Source organism: Gracilinanus agilis, chromosome 3, assembly GCF_016433145.1.
Source record: "Gracilinanus agilis isolate LMUSP501 chromosome 3, AgileGrace, whole genome shotgun sequence".
Classification (NCBI taxonomy): Eukaryota; Metazoa; Chordata; class Mammalia; order Didelphimorphia; family Didelphidae; genus Gracilinanus; species Gracilinanus agilis.
Genome location: NC_058132.1, coordinates 144,963,076 through 144,982,781, shown reverse-complemented (window position 1 = coordinate 144,982,781; position 19,706 = coordinate 144,963,076). Strand labels below are relative to the sequence as shown.

Sequence of the window (19,706 nt, the reverse complement as noted above, 5' to 3'; positions counted from 1 at the left end):
CATACCTATCAAACTACCAAAAGTATTATTTTTTCTGAATTAGAAAAAAACTATAACAAAGTTCATTTGGAAGAACAAAAGATCAAGAATATCAAGGGAAACAATTTTTAAAATGTGGAGGGGGGGTGTCTAGCAGTACCAGATTTTCAACTGTACTATAAAGAAGTTGGTCATCAAAACAATATGATACTGGCTAAGAGACAGAAGGGAGGATCAGTGGAATAGACTTGGGGTAAGTGACATCAGCAAGACAGTGTATGATAAACCCAAGGAGCCCAGCTTTTGGGACAAATATCCACTATCTGACAAAAACTGCTGGGAAAATTGGAAAACGATATGGGAGAGATTCGGTTTAGATCAACATCTCACACCCTACACCAAGATAAGTTCAGAATGGGTGAATGACTTGAATATAAAGAAGGAAACTATAAGTCAATTAGTTGAACATGTAATAGTATACCTGTCAGATCTATGGGGAAGGAAAGATTTTAAGACCAAGCAAGAGTTAGAAAATATTACAAAATATAAAAATAAATAATTTTGATTACATTAAATTAAAAAGGGTTTGTGCAGACAAAACCAATGCAATCAAAATAAGAAGGGAAGCAACAAATTGGAAAAAATCTTAATAACAAAAATCTCTGACAAACTTCTAGTTATTCAAATTTATAAGGAGCTAAATCAATTGTACAAAAAAATCAAGCCACTCCCTAATTGATAAATGAGCAAGGGACATGAATAGACAATTTTCAGATGAAGAAATCAAAACTATCAAGAGACAAATGAAAAAGTGTCCTAAATCTCTTATAATTAGAGAAATACAAATCCAAACAACTCTGAGTTACCACTTCACACCCAGCAGATTGACTAAAATTACAGCAAAGGAAAGTAATAAATGTTGGAGGGGATGTGGCAAAATTGGGACATTAATGCATTGCTGGTGGAGTTGTAAATTAATCCAACTATTCTGGGGGGCAATTTGGAACTATGCCCAAATGGCTTTAAAAGACTTTCTGCCCTTTGATCCAGCCATACCACAGCTGGGTTTATACCCCAAAGAGATAATAAGGAAAAAGACTTGTACAAAAAATTTTATAGCTGCACTCTTTGTGGTGTTAAAATATTAGAAAATAAGGGGTTGCCCTTTGATTGGGGAATGGCTGAATAAATTGTGGTATCTGTTGGTGATGCATGCTATTGTGCTCAAAGGAATAATGAACTGGAGGAATTTTATGTAAACTGGTATGATCTCCAGGAATTGATGAAAAGTGAAAGGAGCAGAACCAGGAGAACATTGTACACAGAGAAAGATACACTGTGGCACAGTCAAATGCAATGGACTTCTTTACCACAGCAATGCAATGATCCAGGACAATTTTGAGGGACCTATGAGAAAAAATGTTATCCACATTCAGAGGAAGAAATGTGGGAGTAGAAACAGAGAAGAAAAACAACTGCTTGATTACATGAATTGATAGGAATATGATTGGGAATGTAGACTCTAAAGGAACACCTTAATGCAAATATCAATAATATGGAAATAGGTCTTCATCAATGACTCATGTCAAACCCAGTGGAATTGCTCATTGGCCATGGGAGGGGATTCGAGGAGAGGAGGGAAAGAACATGAATCCTGTAACCATGGAAAATATTCTAAATCAATTAATTAAATGTAATTTTTCAAATAAAAACAGTCTTGTTTCTCCTTAAGCAATCAGTCCCCTTTGTGGATCCAAATTAAATTAGAATAGTAAGTGCTCTCATTGCTGCTTTTACCTTTTAACAAATGAACTTACCATTCAGAAATGTCAAGCAAGTTTTAATTGTTACTTGCAGAGAGTGTCCCATCACATACTGGATAGTTGAAATTCTTTTGCCTGTTTGGGCCATTTTTACAATTTTTTCCCCCAAGGTTCTTATGCCTTAAATAGGAATGACACTTTCCTAACAGGCTGTAGTATCTTTATTGTTCATCAGAGGGCAAGACCTTTGAAGAACTGAATTTTAGGTTATACTGAGGTATAAGTTCAATGGTCAGACAATCAGAGTTTTTCTTTCTTCTTCTCTTGAATCTCTTGAAGCTTTCCCTAACACCTTTTATTCTGCCCTAGAAATGTCCAAAATTGAGATATTAATCATAGACTTTCTAGTCTTCAAGTATTCCTAAACTTCAAGTGCATCTCTAGTCACAAATCCCCAAATTACCTAGTATTTACTTTGCATAAATCTGTTTATACTTATAGTTTCCCCTTATAGAATATAAGTTCCTTGAAGCAAGATCTATTTCATTTTTAAATTTATATCCTGAGCAGTTAACATAGTACTTGGATCTTAGCTTGTTGGTCGATTATTTTGCATTCTATTTCATAGCTTTTCATCTTTTACAGTATTTTTCTTTTCATTGATTTTGCTCATTCAATGAATTCTAAATTTTTGCCATACTTTTTTTCTTGTTGACTTCCTGTTCCTAAGCCCAAAGTGAGCCTTAACTGTTATTTAGGATTTAAATCCCAATTCATTACGATTTCTTTTCCCTACAGGACACACCTTTGGGTATATGACAATCATGCCAGCACTGTTTACTCAATATGGGATAATTGTGGGAAAATGACTAAGTCATTGAATCTGACCTTTTGGAGGGATCAGTGGCTGTTTCTCTGTTGAGGCTTTGGAGGAAATTTCAATGTGTTCCCCGGATTTATTCTATTTATATACAATACCCATTTAAGCCCTCCTATATTTGAAAACCCCAAAAATTTCAACAAGCCTTGGTGTCAACAGAAACTTATAAATTATGGTTATGCTAATTCACTAAAGCAATATTATAAAAAGTAACCAGACACTTTCTTCCATAAGATTTAAATTAAACCATGAGATTTATAAGTTAAACTGAATCATTTGTCCACTTCTTTAAAGGCCTCGAATTCTATGACCATAACAATGTCTAATGTTAATTTTGAGTTGAGTGAGAAAGAAGCTATCTGGAGAAGGCAACAACCAGTTAATGGAATCAAAGCATCATTTCTCAAAGATATTCAAGGAAATAAACACTACTGTGATATCAAGATAGATGTGAGTGATATTAAATGGATTAGTTATGAGAACAATTTAAAGTAATCTTGGATATGTTTAAATATTTTGGGACTTGTGTTGTAAATATATAGTTTTATAAATGTCAATTTAGTTATTTAGTTATTTTTTGTATTCATGAAGCCTTTATAAATGCATGAAATTGTATTTAACCAGAATATTAAACCAGTTTTTTTCTCAAATTCTATGTGTAAGGCAGTTATAAAAAAATAAATATCACATTTTAATCTTTCATAAACAGTGAATTACATAGAAATAGCTTTTGGTTTAAGCAACATTCCATGTCTATTTTAAAAAAATATTTGTGGTTGTCTTACAATAACAACTTGATTTTTGTGAATTAATAAATACCAGTGAGATGATAAAGTATTAATGGACAGAGAATTTATAAAGGTATGAAATTCTTGTTACTTTATGATTAATTTAACCTATGTCAGCCCTAAATTTATGGCCTACAGCTGTTGGATGACAGAAGCATCAGCTTTCATAGGAATCTATAGTGTGGTTAGATAGTTAAAGAAAATAGGAACCATTTAAAAATATAAAATGAAGTACAGACATAAACCATAGATTTTCAATGAATTATTTTTCAAAATTATATTATGTAAGCATCATATAAAATAGATTTCATGCATTGTAAAAATGAAGGCCCTTCCTATGTTTGGCAACATTTTTTTATATTTTATCATAAAACTATGTTATTCATTTTTATTATTTTTTAAATTGCTATTGCCTAGAAACTGGCTAAAATAATTTTTTTATTTAGAATTAAAAAGCTGAGCAAGTCTTTGTACTTACTTTTTCTAACAATAAAGGAACCGTCAGTGTTTTAAAATACATAATTTTCTTCACATTGATACTACTAATGGCATACTTTTTAAAGTTTACTCCCCTAAATATTAATAACTTTGATTTAAAGAGGACACAGGGACAATTATTTGTTAGTAGATCTTACGGAGTTTCATAAAGTGATTATGTTATGTTAATATTTAGTTGTCTTGAAAGAAGAATATGTAGGAATTTTTTTCAAAATTATAAATACCACTTATATAATTCTTTAAGGCTTCAAAGTACTTTATACATATTATCTAATTTTACCCTCACCACAATCTAGAAAAATAAGTGCTATTATTATCCATATTTTACAGATGAGAAAACTAAGGCAGGCAGAGAAGTTAAATGGATCATGTTGCTAATAGTCAGAGACTGGATTTAAACTTCTAATCTGGATTTAAACTTCTAACTCCAGATGCAGCATTTGGTTCACTATATCAACTAGCGACATCAAAAAGCCACAACTTCTCCACTTCAATATTGATACAGTATATCAGATTTCATCAGATTTGTTAATATTCTGAAGTTATATTTCATCATATTTATTCATTTGTGGCTATAAAAATGGGGGAAATAAGCCTTTTTTTCCTTAAATAGGTAGAAGATTATTTTGAAGGTTATGTAAAACTATCCTTCCTCTTGGCACAATTCAGGGATTACAAGTTGGTTTTATAGGAATGCTATTTTTCTTTTTATTGGCACAGTTAAAGCTCTCTGTTGGAACTAGTGCCTAAACAATTTCAAATGTGGTGTGAGCTGTTTATGTCACTGAGTAAAATTAGATATGTCTGTTGCCAGTAGCAGGGGATGAAATGTAAGACATGGCCAAATATGTGAGTGTACTTTCTTCCAGTAATAGTTGAGGCGGGACCTAAAATACCTTCCACCCCAGTTTTGGAAGTGTTGAAAAAGTTTCAGACAGCATTATCTTTGGTAGAAATCAACTTGGTTGTAGTTATTTCATCAGTGTGCTTTTTAACATATATAAGGTAAGTTATCAAATATCTTTTCAGTGAATTTTGCCTTAGATTTTTAATATGGAGAAATCTGTAATGTACTTCAAAAAGACAAAAGTGTATTTATTGGGGTTTTTTCCTGAACTAAAGGTCAGGAACATTTAATAAAACTTATCACCTGACAGTAATCCTCTGTAATAATTTCATTGCTAATATCTATTTTTATTTCAGCATGGTAGTATCATAGATTTTATAATCTATTATGAATGCTTTTAGTATAAACATGGACTTGTAAGTATCCTGAGTGATAGATAATTACATTTTGTAGAGCGACTATCATGTGCTAATTTTGTGCTGCAATGTATTCTTTCCATAACTTTCCTACATTGAAATTTATTCCTTACTATCACCACATCTGATCTAAACTCATTGTTTATCCACTTGAAGTATATTTTTCCCTCCTTCTTTCCATGAATGTTTATTTTAAAATAGGAAATTATCAGGAGGACTATGATGGCTGTTTAACATATTAAACGGCAGGAAGCACCACCAAAAAAGAAAGTAAAACAGCTTCCCAGCCGTTCTCAAAGTGGAAAAGGAGGCATTTCCTCCCTAATAACCTGAACAAAAGATTATGTACAGCTAAATCTATCAAGTAAAAAAAAAAAAACAAAATAACAACCTGACATTTCCTCCCAGTAGCAAAGGAGAAGGAGGGCAAAATGTTAAAATTTTTAAAACTTCTGCTTGGAAAATGTCTCCCTACTTTTCTCCATTTAAAAAAAAAGATATGTAATGTGGCCATTGGAGCGCACAAGTTTGTAAGAGAATTCAAATACTAACAAGGGAAAGTATAACTCAGCTGGCTTAATAATTGTTGCCATCTGGTTGAAGTAGCTGACTAATAAAATAAGACATAAGACAATTGCTATATTTCTTTCAAATTTTTTTAACTTAAGACATCTTGCTTAGCTTTTGGAATTATTTTGCAGAGAAATGAGCAAAGTACAGTTTTTTTAACTAATGGTAATTGTGTGTAATTTTAATTTTAACTAATGGTAATTTCAAATCAGTATGAAAAACAGTCAAGGAATAGAAAAACTTTGTGAGTTATTAGATTTTTATTCCTTTGTTGTTTTTTTTTAAGCCCAAGTGAAAAGAGTACTGAATACAAAATGCATTTAAATACCGTATGCTCCACATTGCTTTAATATGCTTTTTTAGGGAGGCAGCTAAGTGACTCAGTGGATAGAGAGCCAGACCAAAAGATGGGGTCCTGGGTTCAAATTTGGACTCAGACACTTCTTAGCTATGTGATCCTGAGCAAGTCATTTAACTCCCAATGCCTTGGCCTTTGCTGTTCTGCCTTAAAACTAATATAGAGTGTTGAGTCTAAGATGAAAGGTAAAGGTTTTTTTAAAAATGCAATAGCATTATAAGCAACCTGTGACTGGAAGGCAAAGTATATGGCTAACAGCCTAGCAAGCAAAAACAAGACAGAGACAGAGACAGAGACAGAGACAGAGACAGACAGACCCATCAAACACCTGAGAGGTATATGTACCTGCAGGCATTTCCATCCCTCAGGGGTAAAGAATGACAGCAGGGTATATTATGAAGGGTCCAGAAGTGGTACACCCCACTCCAGACATTTGCTCTCTTCTGTCCTGAAGCAAAAAAATGTGGTAGTGAAAAAGTTGATCTCGAAACAGATAAGGAACAGTTTAAATGCTTGGGTCTGCTTGTTGTTCCTGCTCTCATCCTTTTAGAACTTTTCTTTGCCTCCTCGTGGAAAGGGTTCCAACTGGCTCCTTTGAACATCCAAGGGGTCACCCATGGGAGAGTAGAATTCAGAGTATCTTTCACCTATCCCAGACTGTATTTTGCATGGGTCAGCAAAGGATTTGGGGACACCCCTATGTGGATTGTATACCAATAAAGAATGCCTTCACAAAAGTGACTTTTAAACCTTAAAGTCCTATATAAATCTGAGTTATTAAAGTTATTCAGATATGGTGGTGTGAAGGATGTGTGATGAGGTCTGAATAAGGGGCTTTCCTTTCCTTTCCTAGGATTAGCAAGTACAGAAGCATTTTATGGATCGTTTATTATCCACCTTCTAGAGAAAGAGCTGGATTCGCCCATTACCTTAGAATACGAGTTATTAACATATTTTCTGTAATAGACTCCTCTGGCCGACTAGTGAAGCTTATAGACCCCTTCTCAGAATAATTATTTTAAATGCATAAAATTACAAAAGAAGTCATTTATATTAAAATACAGTTGTCCAAATATTTTATTTAAAACAAGTTCACTGATCTCAGGTTAAGAGCCAAAGCAGGAAAATATTGTACAGCAGTTGAGTGACCAGTTGCAACAGATGATGGCAGTAAATATATGTGGATAGCTCTCCAAGCCATATCTGGTTCTTTTGACCACATCTGCCCAGCCTCCACCATCAGAGGCATTCATTATTTTCCTGCTAGTTTCCACAGAGAGAGAGAAAGAGCACTGAAAGAACCTGTTTTCCTGGGCTGCTGTGAATCAGAATTTGAAATGCAACCATTTCTATTTGCCTATGATCTAGCAAGAAGGTCGTTCATTACAGGGGACTTAGTAGAGGCTTTCCTGTATTAGATTGTGATTTTCATGGAAAAACTGTGGCATATTTGCAGAATCCTAGGCATCTCCTGGGTGTTTGTTGCTGCTACAATGAACATACCATGATTATGGGAAACCAGCAACAGGACCCATCCCTTGTTGATTGCACTAATGAGTTCTAACAGTTGTGGGCAATCTTGTATTGGCAGGAAGAAAATTCTAATCAAAATATTTAATTGAGATCTTAATGAGGAATGAAAACACCAGATATCAGAATGCTACTTCCCAGTGAGCTTTAATTGAGTTAGGGGTGCATTTGAGCATTTAGAAGATCAAAAGTTATTGAAGGAATAAGTTCTTAGGCTCTATGGAGGATTCATATACAGGAACAGGGAGTTGAAATAAGTGCCTACGTACATACATACATATATACATACATACATACACACACACACATATAGAACTTTAGTACCCAAAAATTCGGTATTGGGGATGCATAGAGGACGATTTTTAAATGGACCCATCAGCCCATTTTCTCACAGTGTAGTTAGGAACTTTCCTGGAGGAAGAATGTCTCTGAAGAACCACAATCAATTTGAAATGGAAGGAACTTCTCAAGGGAGGAGGGGACATCATCCTGGCACTGTGTTATGCACTGGCAAAAAAGAAAGACATCTTCTGCCTCAATTTTATTCTAATGGGAAAAGATAAAAGGGAGCTGAAAGGAGCCCAATAGGAAATTCTGTCTCAAGTAACTTATGATATTGAGTTTATTACATGATATATTATTGAATTCAGAGGTCTCTGATTCTTATTTGTCTAGCTGAAAGTTGGAAAGTCAGAATCAGAACCAAAAGCTAATCTGGTTCTCTCCCTCAAATGGAGATTCAGTAGGGAGAAAGAGGTTGGCTGGGAGGAAGGATGTTCCAAGGATGAGGAAGCCCTAAGCACCGAGGGGAATTCCAGGATGAGACTGCAGCTGAATTGTGGTAGGAAAGTCTGAAAGTCAGAAGCAGAAAAAAGAATACTGTTTAAAAATTTTTAACATATACGGTACATTTCTGTCTTTGATCTTCGTTTTTCTCCCTTGTAGTATATTAAAGAATATGGACAGTTTAGTCATTTCTTTTTGTATTGTTTTAGTAATTTCAGTCACATCTGACTCTGTGGCCCTGTTTGGGGTTTCCTTGTGTTATGTTGGTAATAACAGAAATATTGGGGAAGCTGATTGTTAGGCTTGGGCCAGATACTTTGGCATTTTCTTCTCCAGCTCATTTTACAGATGAGGAGAATGAGGCAAAGAGGGTTTAGTGACTTGTACAGGATTACACAGCTACTAAGTGTCTGAAGCTAGATTTGAGCTTGAATCTTCCTAACTCCAGACCTTGTCCTCTATCTTCTGCACTACCTAGCTGTCTTATTAATTTCTTAGCATGATTCTAAATTGTTTTTCAAAATTATTAGACCAATTCACAATTCTACCAACAATGCAACAATAGGGTCTGTGTTTCCATTAGTCATACAATATGGACTTCTATCATTTTTGCAGATTGACTGGGTGTGAAGTGAAAATGCAGAATTGTTTTAATTAGCATTTCTCTTATTAGCAATTTGGAGCAGTCTTTCATGTGGCTGCTAATAATTTACAACTTCTCTTTGAACAACTGCTCATATCTTTCAAATACTTATCAATTTGGTAATTACTTTTGTTCTTATATATTTGTGTTAGTTCCATATTCACACTATGTATCTTGCATGTATCTATTCATGTGTTGCAATTCCCATAGGACTTTAAGCATTTTGAAGAGAGGGTTGTTTTTTTTGTTTGTTTGTTTTTTGCCTTTCTTTGTATCTCAAACATATAGCACAGTAGTCAATACATACTAAGCAGTTAAGAAATGCTTGTTTATTGATTGGTAGGTAGTTCTGTATATATCTATGATACCAGACACTTAATAGAGATATTTGATACAAATATTTTCCCAATCTAGAACTTTCATATGCATACTAATTGTGATGATCTTGTTCCTTCAAAAGCTTTTCAACTTTGAGAAATATAATTATTTAAGGATTGCAGAATTATCAATGAATGCTATCAATTTTACCACCTTTGACTTTTGTTTGTTTATGAATTCAGTTCTCCTCCGCTCACCAGGCAGAGCAGTGAAAAGTAGCTGAAATGTTTCTGCTATGATATGACTTATTGATATTTAGTCCATATATCAATTCTGAGTTTGTTATGGTATATGGTGCAAGATGTTAATCTAAAATTTATTTTCTTTTTAAGTATTTTCCAGTTTTCCCAGCACTTTTTGCCTTTCTTAATACTACAATATCTTATTTTTTTACCAGTTGTAAGTTAAAATAATTTTAACATTTATATTTTAAAATTTTATTAGTTTCAAATTCTATCCCTTCCTCTTTCTACTCCCTGAGATGTTAAGCAGTTTAATAAAAGATATACATGGACAATTATGCAAAACATATTTTTATATTAGTCCACATCATGTTGTGAAAGAAAACACAAACCAAAAAAATTAAAAAAAATTATAGTGAAGAATTGTATGCTTCTCTTTCCATTCAGACATTTTATCATTGTATTGCTGAGAATAACTAAGTCATTCACAGTTCATAATCATATGATATACAAATTTCTTCTGATTCTGCTTATTTCTCTTTGCATTAATTCATACAAATCTTTCCAGATTTTTCTGAAATCTTCCTGCTCATTATTTCTTAGATCACAATAGTATTCCATTACAATCATATAGCCAAACTTGTTTAGCCATTTCCCTATTGATGAACCTTTCCTCAATTGCCATTTTCTTGCCAGTACAAAAAGAGTTACTATAAATTTTTTTGTAGAAATAGATCTCTTTCTCTTTTATTTTATCTCTTTTGAATACAGAACTAGTAGTAGTATTACTAGGTCAAGGGGTATACACAGTTTTATAAGCCTTTTAGGTATAGTTCCAAATTGCTCTCCAGAATGGTTGGATTATTTCACAACTCCACTAACAGTGCATTAGTGTACCAATTTTCTCACATCCCCTTCAACATTTAATATTCTCCTATTCTGTCATATTAGCTAGTCTGATAAATGTGAGGTAGTATTTTAGTGTTAATTTTTTGGTATTTCTCTGATCAATTATGTATTAGAACTTTTTTCAAATAACTATAGATATCTTTGATGTCTACATCTGAAAACTGCCTGTTCATATCCATTGACCATTTATCTGCTAGGAAATGACCTTTCTTTCTTCCTTTTTCTTTGTTCCTTTGTTCCTTTTTTCCTTCCTTCCTTCCTTCCTTCCTTTCTTCTTCCTTCCTTTCTTTCTTCCTTTCTTTCTTTCTTCCTTCCTTCCCTTCTTTCTTCCTTCCTTCCTTCCTTTCTTCCTTCCTTTCTTTCTTTCTCTTTTCCTTCCTTCCTTCCTTTCTTCCTTCCTTCCTTCCTTGCTTCATTCCTTAGATGTTGATTGAGGCATCCTAGTCTATTCCATTGATTCAACCTTCTGTCTCTTAGCCAGTACCATATTGTTTTGATGACCACTACTTTATAGTACAGTTTAAGATCTGGTGTTGCTAAGCCCCCATCTTTTGAATTTTTTTCATTATTTCCCTTGATATTCTTGATCTTTTGTTCTTCTAGATGAACTTTGTTATAATTTTTTCTAATTCTATAAAAAAGTTTTTTGGTAGTTTGATAGATATGGCACAAAATATGTCAATTAATTTGGGTAGGATTGTCATTTTTATTATATATTAGCTCATCCTACCCATGAGCAATTAATGTTTTTTTCAATTGTTTAGATCTAGTTTTAATTTTGTGAAAAGTGTTTTGTAGTTGTTTTCATATAACTCCTGTTTTTGTCTTGGCAGATAGATTCCTAAATATTTTATATTGTCTAGAGTGATTTTAAATGGAGTTTCTCTTTCTAACTCTTGCTGCTGAGTTTTGTTGGAAATATATAGAAATGCTGATGGTTTATGTGGGTTTATCTTGTGCCCTGAAACTTTGCTAAAGTTGTCAATCATTTCCACTAGTCTTTTAGTTTATTTTCTGGGGTTCTTTAAGTATAACATCGTATCGTCTGACAAGAGTGATAGTTTAGTTTCCTTGTTAACTGCTTTAGTCCTTTCAATTTCTTTTGCTTCTCTAATTGCCATGGCTAGCATTTCCAGAACAATATTAAACAATAGAGTTGATAATGGGCAACCTCAGCAAGCATTTCTTAATTGTCTACTATGTGTCAGGTATGCTACTAGATGCTAAGGATACAAACTATAAAGTGAAACAGTCCCCTTTGTCAAGGAGTTTACATGACATTTAGGAAGACAACATATAAATTTGTAATTATTTACAGAACATATACAAAATAAGTAGTAGGTAGTTTAGAGAGTAGAGTTGAGGAAGGTATACGTTCCGTGTTTGGGATGGACAGTGAAAAGACAGGGAGACAAGAGTTGGAGTGCCAGGTGAGTAAACAAGAGAAGTTTGGCTTGATCATTAATGTGGGAATGAGAGAAATATATGCTGAATATAGAAGTGTAGATTGAGGCTAGGCTGTGAAGGGTTTTAAAAATCAAATAAGGGGAGTTTATATTTTATGTTAAAGACAGTCAGTAGCTGGTGAATTTTTCTTGATTGGAGGGTGAGGATGTGGTCATTCTTGTCCTTATGAAAAATCATTTTGACAACTCTATAAGGGTGATTTAAATTATAAAAGAATTGAGGCAGAAAGAACAATTAGGAGTCCATTGTAATAGTTCAAATGAGAGGTAATAGGAGTTTGAATTAAAATGGGAGTTAATGAAGTCACCTAGTGAGAAAGTATAGAAAGGGAAAAGAATAAGCCCTAAGACAGAACCTGAAGAATACATAAATACAAGGATAAGTGATATGGATGATGAGCCAGCAAAGGAAAGTTAGAGGGAACTATCAGCTACAGAAGATGAGAAAATGAAAGAATAATGTCATGAAACTCCAGAGAAAAGAAAGCATCCAGGAAGTGAGAGTAGTCACATATAAATTATGATCTTCCTCCACCATCATCCTTACTGTGCAGAGGTCAGTAAGGATGAAGACTGAGGAAAGATCATAATATTTGGTAATTAAAAATTATTGGGAGCTTTTGAAAAAAATAGTTTCTGTCAAGAAATGAGGTAAGAAGAAAGATAGTGAAGAATAAAGGCTTTGTACTAGGTATGGGATAGAGCCAATCTTCATATATGATTCATCCTAGGATACTCTAAACTCACCGTCCACACAAGTATTTAAAAAGGTAGTCATTTACTCAGGAAAAGAATAGGAGGAAGTTTTTTTTTTTAATGAATTGAAGAGAGCCATCATGTCAGCCACCATCAAGTTGGATCTTGAACCAAGCTAAATTTTATATGGGTGGCTTTAAACCATCATTAGCCAGAAGGAACCAGGATCTTATGCTCAAAGAACACTGATTCGCCTGTTATCTGCTTTTTCAAGTAGATCTATTAGGAGAAATAAATTACAGCAATGATCTAAGAACTTCGATCTCTCAATCACCTTCCATGGGCCAGGACCAGGATCAGGACCTCATTATCATTATGGCACACCAAATGAATCTCTTCCATCTCAAATAAGCCCTATTCCCTACTTTTTAAAAATTACATATTTAGTTTTCACATCACTTGTGTTCCCTGTTTTTCCCTCTCTCATTACCCATTCCAGAGAGTTATCCTTTACAACAAAGAATAACAGAGGAGGGGAAAATAGTCCATTAACCAAGCCCAACATTGTATGCAGTGTTTCATATTCAGAATGTTTCTCCTCTCAAAAGAAAGTCTTTTGAATGTTATTTTTCTACCACAATTTTATGAGAATAAAGAACAGGTTTGGGAGGAGAGAGACCATTGGAAAGGTCAAGAAATGAAAAATAGTAATTTAAAGAGAAAAATATGAAGTTCAAGAAAATGGAGCAAAACAATTTGGGTTGAAAGTCAAGTCTTAAGATATGACCATTCCTATGGATGATCTGAGATAGAATGAAAATGGAGTTAGTGAAGATCAGGACATTAATAAACTGAAAAATTAGGATATTTGAGGGAACATAAATGTGAATTTTGGAATCCCCATTTATGATGTAGAAAGGCAGAATATGGAAGAAGTACTTAACATGTTGAGAAAACAGGACAGTGACATGAAGTTTAATTGAAGATAGTAATAAGGAAACTATTTCCATAGAATATGAATAAGACACTTAGGACCCTATTTCCTTCATCAGTTAGGAGGACATTAGCTTTCTTCTTTCTAGTGATTCAATCTATTTAGTGCTCCTTCAGGGTTAGAGGCAAAAACCAAAGCCTTTATTTCAAACTTAACATAAAATTTGAGGAATTCTCCCCACTCTGTTTTAGTGACTCTTTCAAAAGTTACCAGTGATTTCTCAGTTCTTGTGTCTAGTGACTTTTCTCAGTCCTCAATCCTACTTGATCTTTGTGCAACTTTTGATACTATTAATTACTCTCTCCTCCTTCAAAATTTCTTTTTCTTTATTTTCTGCAAATTGCCATCTCCTGCTTTTTTTCCAGTCTTGCTGTTCCTTCTCAGTCACCTTTTCTGGATCATTCTAAGTATCCTCCAAAGTCAGAATCATGGCCTTCTTTTTCTACCATATCTCCTTTGATGATCTTATCATCTTAGCATGAGTTCAAATATCACCTCTTTGCAGATAACCTGCAAGTCCATATATCAGACCTTCATTTCTACCTTAAACTCTAGTCCGGTATCTTAAATGGTTTGCTAAAACTGTATATCTTTCTTGTATTTTAAATGAAACATTTCTTCTCTTTCTAATCCAATTGGTAAAAAAAATCCTATTATTGTATAGGTCTTCACATGTTATCCCTATGCTTTATAACTTTCAATGGTTCTCCATTGTTTCTAATATAAAATATAAGGCCCTCCACAATTTGGCTCCAGTTTATCTTTCCAGTCTTAGATTACTCTTCTTCAAATATTCTGTGTTCTAGCCAAACTTTCTTAGACTCCATATACTTACTCTTCCTCAATGAGTTCACATAGACTGTCTCTTTCTCTCTTCAGTCCTAATAAAGTTGAATTATTTTATTTGGAGAAATAATCTATTCATCATTGCAATGAGTCTCACCTGATGGTACATACCTTAACCAAGCTTTACTTTTCTAAAACTATTCTTAACTCAAGGCTCTCTGAACTTCAACCAACTTTGATCATCCTATAGGATCAGAGACTATAGACATTTACCTGGCCACATCAGAGCCACCCCGCCTCACTTTCTAGATATTCTTAAATCAACATTTCCCTTGCTATTACAGCCTTTCATGATCACATGCTCCCACATAGCCATCAGATGTATACCAACACAAAGTAGAGCTTAATGAATGTATACCTAATTACTAAGTAGGAAGCCCTGCTGGTGATTATAGACTAGTCTACTTTTATTTTGTAGTAACAGAATACTTTTCCAAATGACTTGAGCAGTATAGATAGGGGCAAAGGGTCCTACATGATGTGTGTAAGCAATGTATGGGATTCGGGGAACCTTGCATTCTTATCAGTCACACTTATAAGGAAGACCATGTGCTGCTTTGAGCTATGGCCTCAGGTATTTTTTCTTCCCTTAATGGAATTACTAGAGATGCCATAAATCCTCTAAGAGATGTAAAACTATAAGTCTATGGTCTCCTAAATGTTCAAGTGGATTGTTAAATCAAATATGAAAATGAATATCTACCCAAAAACTATATATGGGTGCCTAGCTCATGCAAATGAATATACTTTGCATATATTATTGACTTTAAAAGATACCCCCTGCAAAGTTAATCAGAATTCTTCCTTCTCTTCACCCAAGCCCCTCCTCTCATGATACTAGTATAGCTAAAATTTTATAGGGGGGGGGGAAGAGAAAACCTCAGGATCATAAATGTAATTTTCTATATTTAACAAATAGTTATCAGTTTCTTAGCAGTGAGGAAGCATTGTGTGAGGAACTAAGGAAAATATAAGGATGATTAGTACAAAGTTCATTTCTTTGTCTTTAATATGAGAGGAGCAGTGAGCCAGGAACACAGTTTTTGATGGATTTAAGGAGATTTTTAAGACTCAAGGAGACTTAAAGAGGAGGTGACACTTGAGGTGGGACTTGAAGAATAATAAACTCTCCTATCAGCCTCCATTTGCCATCAGTGAACTTTTTGCGAAGTATAGGGAATAAATTTTGGTGTTTTATCTTCATATTCAGTCTTAGATTCTCTCTAGTCACTTATAAGAGTACCTATAAGAGACAGGACTTTTTTTTTTCTCTATTTTTATTCTGTTACCATTCCTCCATCTCTGGAAAGGCTTCCTTTATTAATCACTCTCTCTTTCTCTCTCAACTTTAATGTAGGGAAACAAGAGTATTACAGTATTACATGTTAAAATTTTCTCATGTTAAACTATATTGGTTAGGCTTTTTGTCAGGGTCTTTAAGAACATGGGAAGCAGAAGTTTGAAACATTTTATGCATATTCAATGCAAAGCTCAAGTAATATTTACATAATACTGTCATCGTGGCCATAATTGAGACACAGAAAGATTAAAATATTATTAAATTAAAATTATCCCTCAAAGAACACACATTCAAAAAAAGAGGGAAAATAGATATAAAATTAGAATACTTTTATTATGACAGCAGGGAAGGGAGTAGTTCTGGCTTTTCTTTACTCCTACATAATCCTCCATTAAGCTGTTCTATTTTTCCTTTCTACTTAATATCCTTTTGTGGGGAAAAAATAAGAAGAAGATGGAAGAATTCTGGGCTTTCACCACTCCTTCCTTTCCTTTCAATGTCCTCTCTCCATCCCCCCCCCAAAAAAAAGGAATATGGCACTAAAACATCCAGTCCTCTCATGGATCCAAACTATATCAGCTTGTTCTTATTCTTCTCTTGTAAGAGAACATTCTCTTCATAAGCAGTACATTGTGAGACTGAATACCTATATTCCAGAATGATAATAAAATAGCCTCAGTATCCTCCACCATCATCATTCTCAAAATTGCTGAGCATCCCTAACAAGTCTCTGCTCTTTAGGGTCCTAAAACAAAATTTTTTCCTTTAGTTTATTTTGCTTACTTATCATTTTAGACCTTACTGTTTAGCACAGTATAATTATAAATATTCTAAAAATGTTTATCTTACTAAAACATAGAACTTCGCTGTCCACATATTGTACTATATTATGTGTATTTTGGGCAAAAAGTAATTTGAAAGACATTTTAGTAATCAAATTCAAACCCTGGAAAGAAAAATGATGATAAAGGTGGAAATGTATCTTGTGTTGATGAAACACAGGGAGACTTTATTAATGTACTGTCAAAGCAAAAGAGGATTGCATATAAACTATATTTGATAAGACCTATAATTATGTTTACCTCAGGAACCCTTTTTTCTTTTTAACTCCCCTTTAAGCTTTGCCATTAAAAGGCCTAGCACAGGTGATGAATTTAAAATAGTTCTCCATTTTAAAATTTTTTCTTAATTATGTGTGTATATGTTTTTAATGAAAAGAATGTTATTGAGTTATTTTTAAGAGACATGACTGGAAATTTATTTTGCTAATTGACATGTTTGTTACTTAATTCCTCAATTAAAAAAAACCCAAGGCTAATTAAATGAAAATAACAATGTATTACAGGACCTAAGACTTGAAAAAGACCTCATAGGCCAACAAGTCCAAACTAGGACTGTTGAATGATCTCTTCTGCAGGATTCCTAATAAGTGATTATCCAACTTCTCCCTAAATATTTCCAAATGGAAGAATCCACTACCTTCTAAGGTAGTACATTATACTGTGGAACTATTTTTCTTGGATATTAAACTAAATCTGCTTCTGCAACTTCCATTCATTGCTCCAAATTCTATCTATTGAACCAAGAAGAACAAATCCATCTTCTGTATAATGGCCTTCAACTAATGACTGACCAATAAGTAGTTAGGTAGGTAGAGAGGTAGATAAATAAATAGATGAGAGATTTTAAAATCACTCCTGTGCCATATCCCTAACTTTTCAAACTATCCTCCTATGGCATGTTTTCTCTGGCCACAGATTTCAGATCTCATCTCTGTACTGACCTATATTCTGAATATATAAGATCTAGTGTCACAAAGAATAGTCTAGTCTATTAACTCACTTATATGGATGAGCACTAGGGAAAACACCACTCTCAGTCTGTCCCTCAATATCTCAGGCCACTTGAGTTTCTTGTCAGCAAGCAACCAGTGGGCTTGCCCACTGTGTCATGGGATCTATATTCTCATAGTTTACCAATACTCTAGATGCCTTCAAAACAAAAATTAATCTTTTTACGGTGATTGGGAAGCTTACCAACTTATTGGAGACATCCTCCTGATTCATTTTGCTTATATTTATTTGAAAAAAAATTCTTAAAAGCTAGAAGAATATATTAGTTCTAATTCAAAGTTAGTTATAGTTCATCTTACTAATAATCATGGAGAAGACCTATCTAGATCATTTGGTAATCTACGTAATGGAAAATCTTGCTAACTACCATGACAGAAAAACCTTGTTTCTGACTTGGCAGGTAAGTGGTGCAGTAGATAGGATGCTTCAGGGTCTAGAGTCAGGAAAAAGAGTTTCACCTAACCATCAACATAGAAAAAATTAACTGGATGAAGTATACATAATGCCCAGACATGAGGTACAGTTGAATGGACAATTTATTGAATATTTATTTATCAGCATATGAATAGTGGACAAACACTGTAAACAGATGAGCTTGAGTCTTGTTGAACTGGAGGAGTAAAGTAGGTTCAATTAACTTTGGGAATTGCATAAATCTTTGATGACCTCAATCTTTTCCCAGAGGCAAGAGTGTGTTTGAATACATACATACACACACATATGTGACCATATTTTTTTTAGATTTTTTTAACATTTATTAATATACATTTTTAACATGGTTACATGATTCATGCTCCTCCTTTCCCCTTCACCTCCCCCCTGCACTCCCCCCACCCGTGGCCAATGCGCATTTCCACTAGTTTTGTCATGTGTCCTTGATCAAGACCAATTTCCAAATTGTTGGTAGTTGCATTGGTGTGGTAGTTTCGAGTCCACACCCTCAATCATGTCCACCCCGACCCATGCACTCAAGCAGTTGTTTTTCCTATATGTCTCCTCTCCCGCAGTCCTTCCTCCGAATGTGGGTAGCATCTTCACCATAAATCCCCCAGAATTGTCCTGGGTCATTGCATTGCTGCTGGTACAGAGGTCCATTACATTCAATTTTACCACAGTATATCAGTCTCTGTGTATAGAGGTCTTCTGGCTCTGCTCCTTTCCCTCTGCATCTGTTCCCGGAGGTCTCTCCAGTTCGCCCGGAACTCCTCCAGTTTATTATTCCTTTTAGCACAATAGTATTCCATCACCCGCATATACCACAGTTTGTTCAGCCATTCCCCAATTGAAGGACATCCCCTCCTTTTCCAATTTGTTGCCACCACAAAAAGCACAGCTATAAATATTTTCATACAAGTCTGTTTATCTATGATCTCTTTGGGGTACAAACCCAGCAATGGTATGGCTGGATCAAAGGGCAGGCATTCTTTTATAGCCCTTTGAGCATGGTTCCAAATTGCCAGCCAGAATGGCTGGATCAGTTCACAACTCCACCAGCAATGCATTAATGTCCCAATTTTGCCACATCCCCTCCAGCATTCATTACTCTCTCCTTCTTTCATTTTAGCCAATCTGCTAGGTGTGAGGTGATACCTCAGAGTTGTTTTGATTTGCATTTCTCTAATTATTAGAGATTTGGAACACTTTCTCATGTGCTTATTGATACTTTTGATTTCTTTACCTGAGAATTGCCTATTCATGTCTCTTGCCCATTTATCAACTGGGGAATGGCTTGATTTTTTATACAATTGCTTTAACTCCTTGTATATTTGAGTAATTAGAACCCTGTCAGAGTTTTTTGTTATAAAGATTTTTTCCCAATTAATTGTTTCCCTTCTGATTTTGACTACATTGTTTTTGTTTGTACAAAAACTTTTTAGTTTAATATAATCAAAACCATTTAATTTATATTTTGTAATTTTTTCTAACTCTTGCTTGGTTTTAAAGTCTTTCCTTTCCCAGAGATCTGACAAGTATACTATTCTGTGTTCACTTAACTTATTTATACTTTCCCTCTTTATATTCAA

General features: G+C 34.1%; 1 protein-coding gene across 1 annotated transcript in view; it reads left to right on the top strand.

Moving 5' to 3' along the window:
• The first annotated feature begins 4,858 nt into the window (after nucleotides 1–4,858).
• Nucleotides 4,859–19,706, top strand: part of SGCG (sarcoglycan gamma) — a 250,839-nt gene continuing 235,991 nt past the window's right edge. Inside the window, exon 1 of the mRNA XM_044668296.1 lies at nucleotides 4,859–4,913. The gene's annotated coding sequence lies outside the window, so the exon portion shown is untranslated. The remainder of the gene's footprint in view (nucleotides 4,914–19,706) is intronic.